We start from the raw sequence: 6656 nt of genomic DNA on the forward strand, positions 1-6656 counted from the left end.
TGTCCTTGGGACACTTGGGTGGCTTAGTGGTTGAGCGTCTGTCTTCAGCTCCGGGTGTGATCCTGGGGTCCTGGAATCAAGTTCCGCATTGGGCTCCGTGCAGGGAGCCTGCCTCTCCCTCTGCCTATGTCTATGTCTCTCTCTGTGTGTCTCTCACAATTCATAAAATACATAAAATTTTTTTAAAAATTAAAAAAAATAAAATTTGTTCTGTTCACATGATTCTATTGTCTATTTGGGGAGGTGATCAGTGCCTTTTTTAAAAAATTAATTACAGAAGGTATAAAATATAAGTTCTAAAAGACCAGGGAGACTAGTTGGAGAGGGGACAGTGTTTCCTCCCTAACATCCATTAAGCCTCAACTCATTTTGGAAAAAAAAAAAAAAATCATGTTATTTATGTGGGATTATCCTCACCCTTAGCTCCAAGGATGATCCCTAACTGGCCTACATCAATCAAAGTAATCCCAGCCTCTGGAGCCAAGTGATGGATTCTGGTAATTCATGGAGTTCCTATGGCCTTAGGGACTGGACAATGGGAACTCAGGCAGCTGAAAGCTCACAATTTTTCTGGAATTTCTGAGGTTCAGATGTTCTCCCTCCTCCTGAGGGAATGTGGTATGTTGCCTGGACCTGCTTCTCAACACTTTGCCATGTTTGGGGATATTCCCACCCTCTGCATATCAGTGGGGGACAGAGATGACTCCCAGTGTAGACACACTCAGGGCTAGATATTCATAGTCCCAGGCAGCTTCCTAGCTGAGGCACAGGCTTCTCTTCTCTGCTTGGCCATCAGAACGACCTGCGTGGTGCTGTGAATCTGGAGCTAGAGAGCTAGGGACATGAAGAAGTTGGAGAACTCATTCTGCAGCAGTTGTGATGATAGTAGCAACATCCAAAGTCCTATGGCAACAGTTTCAGAAATAGCACTTAGTATTCTGAATCCAGGGTCAGAATGTAGTGCACTGTCTTTACCAAACTGGTTCTGTGGCCTAATTTTCCCTGGGGTTCTACATACCCTTTGAATTACCCAATATCCTTTCAATAAATTTGTTATTTTCTAGGTGGGTCAGAATCAACATTTAGTGCTTCAAATGAAAATCCTATCTCTAGAACTTTTAGCCAAACATCCCCTTTTATTGTCTAAGTCCTTCTGAGCTGGACTCTGTATTACTTGAAGCTAGAAGCATCCTAACTGATGCTGGAGTACAGGCAGTAAGAGTTATCAGAGCCCTGCGCAGTAACAGATTGCTAGAATAGGCCCATGTATATAATTGAACTTGGCTTAATGCATTGACCCACTTCAGGCAAGGAGGTTGCAGCAGGCAATAATCACATGGTGACTGCAGTACTGGGAAGACAGCAGGTCTGAACTCAGTTCAGCAGCCTGGTTTCCCCTGGAACTGAGGGTGAGCATCATGACCTCTCCTCCACCCCTTTGTTGTGGGTAAAGCAGATGAGAAGAATGACATGCTAGCTCATCCTTTCCATTCTCATCCCAGCCTAATTCTACTTTGATATTATTAGGTAAGGGTTCACTAACCCATCATTGTGCTGGTCCTGCAGAGTTGGTTGTCTGTGGTCTAGACTTCCAAGGGACCGATCTCATTCTGAGATGTGCAGGAAAGTGCCTCCCAGTTGGCCCCTGTCCAGACAAACCCACTTGCTGAGTATCCCCACAGCATAGGTGACAGCCATGCAGTGTTGGGGTCTTGTTCATAGGGTCATCAAGATATGAGGTTACAAGGCATGTCCCCTTACAAAGTTAAAGTATGTTTAGAAATTATCCTGAATAAATAAATACTGGCTTCATAATTATGCTTTTTAAAATCATGCTTATTTTTCTGTGTTTCCACTTGCATTTAGATTTTGACTTGGTTATTTCTATTTTATTAGCTCTTTGATGCCTCTAAGATATTTTTTTCTAATCTAGCCAGCATCTTTAGTTATTTTCAGTGGGAGTGTGGTCCAAAACATCTTGGTAACCACTATTGTCAGAAATAGAAATCTTCCATTGAGTGTTTACTTTCATCATTATAGTTTTCATTCTGATAAGTTTTAAATGGCCCTTAAGTCTCTGATAGTTTGAAATGATTTCTTATTGCCTGTCCATATTTCAAGATTGTCTTGTATTTCTTTAAAAATTGTTAGATATAGTTATTTCATGTTTGGTGTCTGATATGTTCAACATCTGAGGTCTTTGAAGTCCTTTACTCATATCTACCTGTTCTGCTGGATCTTGTTGATGGTGCCTTATGTTCTAGTATGCTTATAGTTTTTGCCAGAGGACTGTTTGTTCCTTCAAACATGTGTGTGTGTGAATTTCCAGAACTGATGAAAAGAAAAAAACCCATAGATTTAAAAAGAATCCCACTCCTACTCCCACTCCCACCCCCAAAAGTAAAGTTCTTAGGAGGACAAACTAAAAACATGTACACACATCTATATTTATAAGATTATATCAGCTTGAAGAAAAAACATGAAAAGATACACAATATATTTTTAACTAGATCATGTGAGCATGGAAGGAAAGAAGAGGGTGAGGAAAGAATGATGTGGGTGATAAGGATGAAGAAGATGGGAAATAAAGCAAAAAGGGGAACAGAAGATGCAAACATTTATGATTACATTTAGGAATTTTAGTTTTTAAAAAGATTTTATTTATTTGAGAGAGAGAATGAGCAAGAGAGCACAAGCCAGGGGTAGAGGTAGAGGGAGAGAGAGAGAGAAGCAGATTCCGCACTGAGCAGGAAGCAGGGGTATCCATCCCAGGACCCTGAGATCATGACCTGAGCCTAAGGCAGACGCTTAACTGACTGATCCACCCAGGCACTCCACATTTAGGAATTTTAATAAATGTATATATGTAGAAAAAAAGCTTAAAAATAAAATGTGTAAACAAAGGAAAACAATATATCTCTCTCTATAGAGAAAGATCCAAGATAAAACAATTAGAAACTGAATTTAAGGGTGGATTCAGAGAATAATGCCCTGTGACCACATGCAAAGGTGACTTAACCTTAGGAAGTACATCAACATAATTCAATCTACTATGTTAACTAATTAAAAGCCAATAATCTTATATTAAAATAAATATGTGTTCCTATTACCAGTGACTGGAAAGACCACTTGGCAGCCAAGCACTTCTCTGTAGAAGGTCAGTTGGAATTCAGGGCATTGCTGTTCATTGCCCACCCCACCCCCCAACCCTCAGGGCTCCTTTTAACCTCTTTGAGAACAAGAAGAAAATGAACAACATTAAACCCTATGCCCACCATGTGTTCATCATGGACAGCTGTGATGACTTGATACCAGAGTACCTCAACTTCATCCACTGGTGTGGTTGACTTGGAGGACCTGCCTCTGAGCATCTCCCTAGAAATGCTCCACCAGAGCAAAATCTTGGAGGTCATATGCAAAAACACTGTAAATGTGTGCACTGAGCTCTCCTCTGAGCTGGCAGCAGACAAGAACTATCAGAAATTCTACAAGGCATTTAAAAACCTAGAGCTTGGAATCTATGAGAACTCGACTCCTCAGGGAGGCCTTTTCCGAGGTGCTGAGCTACACACTTCTCTGGCTGGAGACGAGATGACTTCTCTTTCAGAGTATGTCTCCAACATGAAGGAGACCCAGAAGTCCATCCATTATGTCACTAGTGAGAGCAAAGAGCAGGTTGCCAAGTCTGCTTTTGCAGAGTGAGTACAGAAGCCGGGCTTTGAGGTAGTGTGTATGATGGAGCCCGTCGATGAGTACCATGAGCTGCAGCTCAAAGAGTTTGATGAGAAGAATCTGGTGTCAGTTACCAAGGAGGGCATGGAACTGCCTAAGGATGAAGAAGAGAAGAAGAAAATGAAGGAGAGCAAAGCCAAATTTGACCTCTGCAAACTCGTGAAAGAAATCTTGGATAAGAAGGTTGAGAAGGTGACAATCTCCAACAGACTGGTATCTTCACCCTGCTGCATTGTGACCAGCACCTATGGCTGGACAGCCAACATGGAGAGGATCATGAAACCTAGACACCTGGGGACAACCCTGTAGTGGGCTCTATGAGGGCCAAAAAGCACCTGGAAATCAACCCTGACCACCCCATTGTGGAGATGCTGCAGCAGAAGGCAGAGGCAGACAATGACACGGCTGTCAAGGACCTGGCGGTGCTGCTGTTTGGAAGGGCTCTGTTCTCTTCTGGCTTCTCCCTGGAGGATCCCCAGATCATTCAACTGCATCTACCACATGATCAGGCTAGGCCTGGGCATTGAAGATGAAGTGACAGCAGAGGAACCCAGTGCTACTGTTCCTGATGAGACTCCCCTCCCCACAACCCCAGGTTGATGAGGCTGTCTCTCTCGTGGGAGAGGTAGATTAAGAGTTTCCACCAACTGAGTTTGTACCCTGTGTATAGTGTCCTCATGGTTCTCCGGCAGCCCAGAGTGGCCCCCAGTTCCTTCTTCTGATGTCTAGTGGTTTTTTATTTTTCTCCTCTCTTTGAGGCAGGATACAAGGGGCTCAAGCCCTAGCCCTCCCCATATTTGTTAAGGGGTTTGGCTGTGTATTGTGGGGGGTTTTGTTTATTTTGTTCTGAAATTAAAGTATACAAAATAGATAGTTTTATACCAAAACAAATATATGCTCCTAAAAGAGGAATTGATAAAATTCAGAAACCATTCTTAATATATAATATATTTTAAAGTTAGTGAAAAAAATCAGCAATCAATTAAAAACTAAGCAAAGAACCTGAACAGGGTAATTGCGGTGGAGGAAAAGCAAGTGGCCAATCAAAACATGAAAAAATCAAATTGTCATTAAATGGTTAAGGAGATACAAATGAGGAACCTGAAGCCTTCATTTAGTCATATCTGCAGCAAATATTCTCTTCTGAACTGAGTCTGGCTTTCAAGATTATAGAAGTTATCTATTTATTAGCATATAGATTTTAAATGTTTCTCACATATGCTAATTTGTCATTCTTTTTATGAGTGTGATTTTGTTTTATTTCCTTGAGATTTGAAAAAACTGAAGAGATTATAAATATCCTATGGGTTATATAATATCCTACATAATGACATTAACATATAAATTAATATCATAAAGGATGGGAGGAACCGACATTCTCATCCCATGTTGTTGATGGGACTGCAAACAACAGATTTTGAAACATAGCAGCAAATATTAAACATGTTAATCTTTTGAACTTGTAATCCCACTTTGAGGAATCTATATTGCAGAAAATAAATGAATCAGACAATACAAGAATGTCTCTTGCAGTATTACTTATAACATAAAACTCTGTGGGAAGTGGGGGAAGTGGAGGAGGCAGGGACAGCTGAACATCCATCAGGAATAGCATTTTAAGTTCTATGGGTGTTTGCAAAATGAGATCCCCACCCCCAATTATTGACATGATACACTGATTACTTTCTATGGAGGGATATTCATAATATACTACTAAGTGAAGAAAGGAAATATGGGATGTAATAGATAATGTGCTGATTTTGCTGATCCAGGATTCATTAACCTTTTTTGTAAAATAGGACCTGGGTTTTTCTTTTGGGAGTGTTTGTGTCACACACACACCTCTTACCAAATTCAAATGTTGAAATCACAACTCCCAGTGTGATGGTATTAGGAAGTGAGGCTGTTGGAAGGTAATAGTTCATGAGGGTGGATCCTTCATGAATTGGATTAGTGCCCTTAAAAGAAGAGCATGAACACTTTTTCTTAGTCTTTGTCCTTCTCCCTCCACCTTCCCTGGCCCTTCACAACTTTTCCTCCATCTCTTCCTCTGTCTCTGTCTCTCTCCAAGACAGCCATCTGTAAACCAGGAAGAGTGTCCTTAACCAGGTGCCAGATTTTCCAGTACTTTGATCTTGGACTTCTCAGCCTCTAGAACTGTGAGAAATAACTGCTTGTCCTTTAAGCTATCTTTATTATGGCAGCCCACACTAAGACGAGGACCCGTTCTCAGTCCATGTGTGCTCATGACACATGCCTGGATAATCAGAACATTCCTCTAGAGACAGGGATGAACCTGTAATCCAATCAGAGACAGTAAGTGCAAAATCTCATAACTTTCATTGATTCTGTTGAATGAGAAACACACTCTCTTTTTTCTGGGTTTGAAACTATAAAGATGTTCACTCAGAGCTGTGGTACCTCTCTTGTCACCACAGAAGGAGACTCCCAAGAATGTCCCTATATAGAGAAAAACAGAGTCAACACAAAGCTAGGCCAGGTGCTGATTTAAGTTCCTAGATCCAGTTATACTTGAAGGCTACTAGTTTTGTGAATCAATAAATCTTTTACTTAAACTACTCTGTTTCTGTTACTTATAATCAAAAGAGCCCTGCTTAATATAGAGAATCATGTGGATGATTTGATTCTGACTTTATAAAGCAGACCTTTTATAATTATGCATTTGTGTTTGGATAGATGCACATAATGTGAACACTGGGCTTCTCAAGGGGGTGGGGCTGCAGGAGGTGAAGGGGGGTTATACACCTCTGTAATGTTTGACTTGAATACAAGTGTTTGTATCTTTTGTAATTTTTAAAAACCTTATAAATAAAAAAAGTGAATTTCATATAATTTGTGTTTTTCCAAATATGGGATTTTATAGAGAGCATAATGGCGCCAGGTACCTGGGAAAAGAAAAACAG

The 6656-nt window shown here is 40.7% G+C and overlaps 1 pseudogene; it reads left to right on the forward strand.

Annotated features, from left to right (window-relative positions):
* The first annotated feature begins 3096 nt into the window (after nucleotides 1-3096).
* On the forward strand, nucleotides 3097-6337 carry LOC112661050 (heat shock protein HSP 90-beta-like; annotated as a pseudogene).
* The last annotated feature ends 319 nt before the right edge of the window (nucleotides 6338-6656 follow it).

Source organism: Canis lupus, chromosome 23, assembly GCF_003254725.2.
Source record: "Canis lupus dingo isolate Sandy chromosome 23, ASM325472v2, whole genome shotgun sequence".
In the NCBI taxonomy this organism is placed as follows: Eukaryota; Metazoa; Chordata; class Mammalia; order Carnivora; family Canidae; genus Canis; species Canis lupus.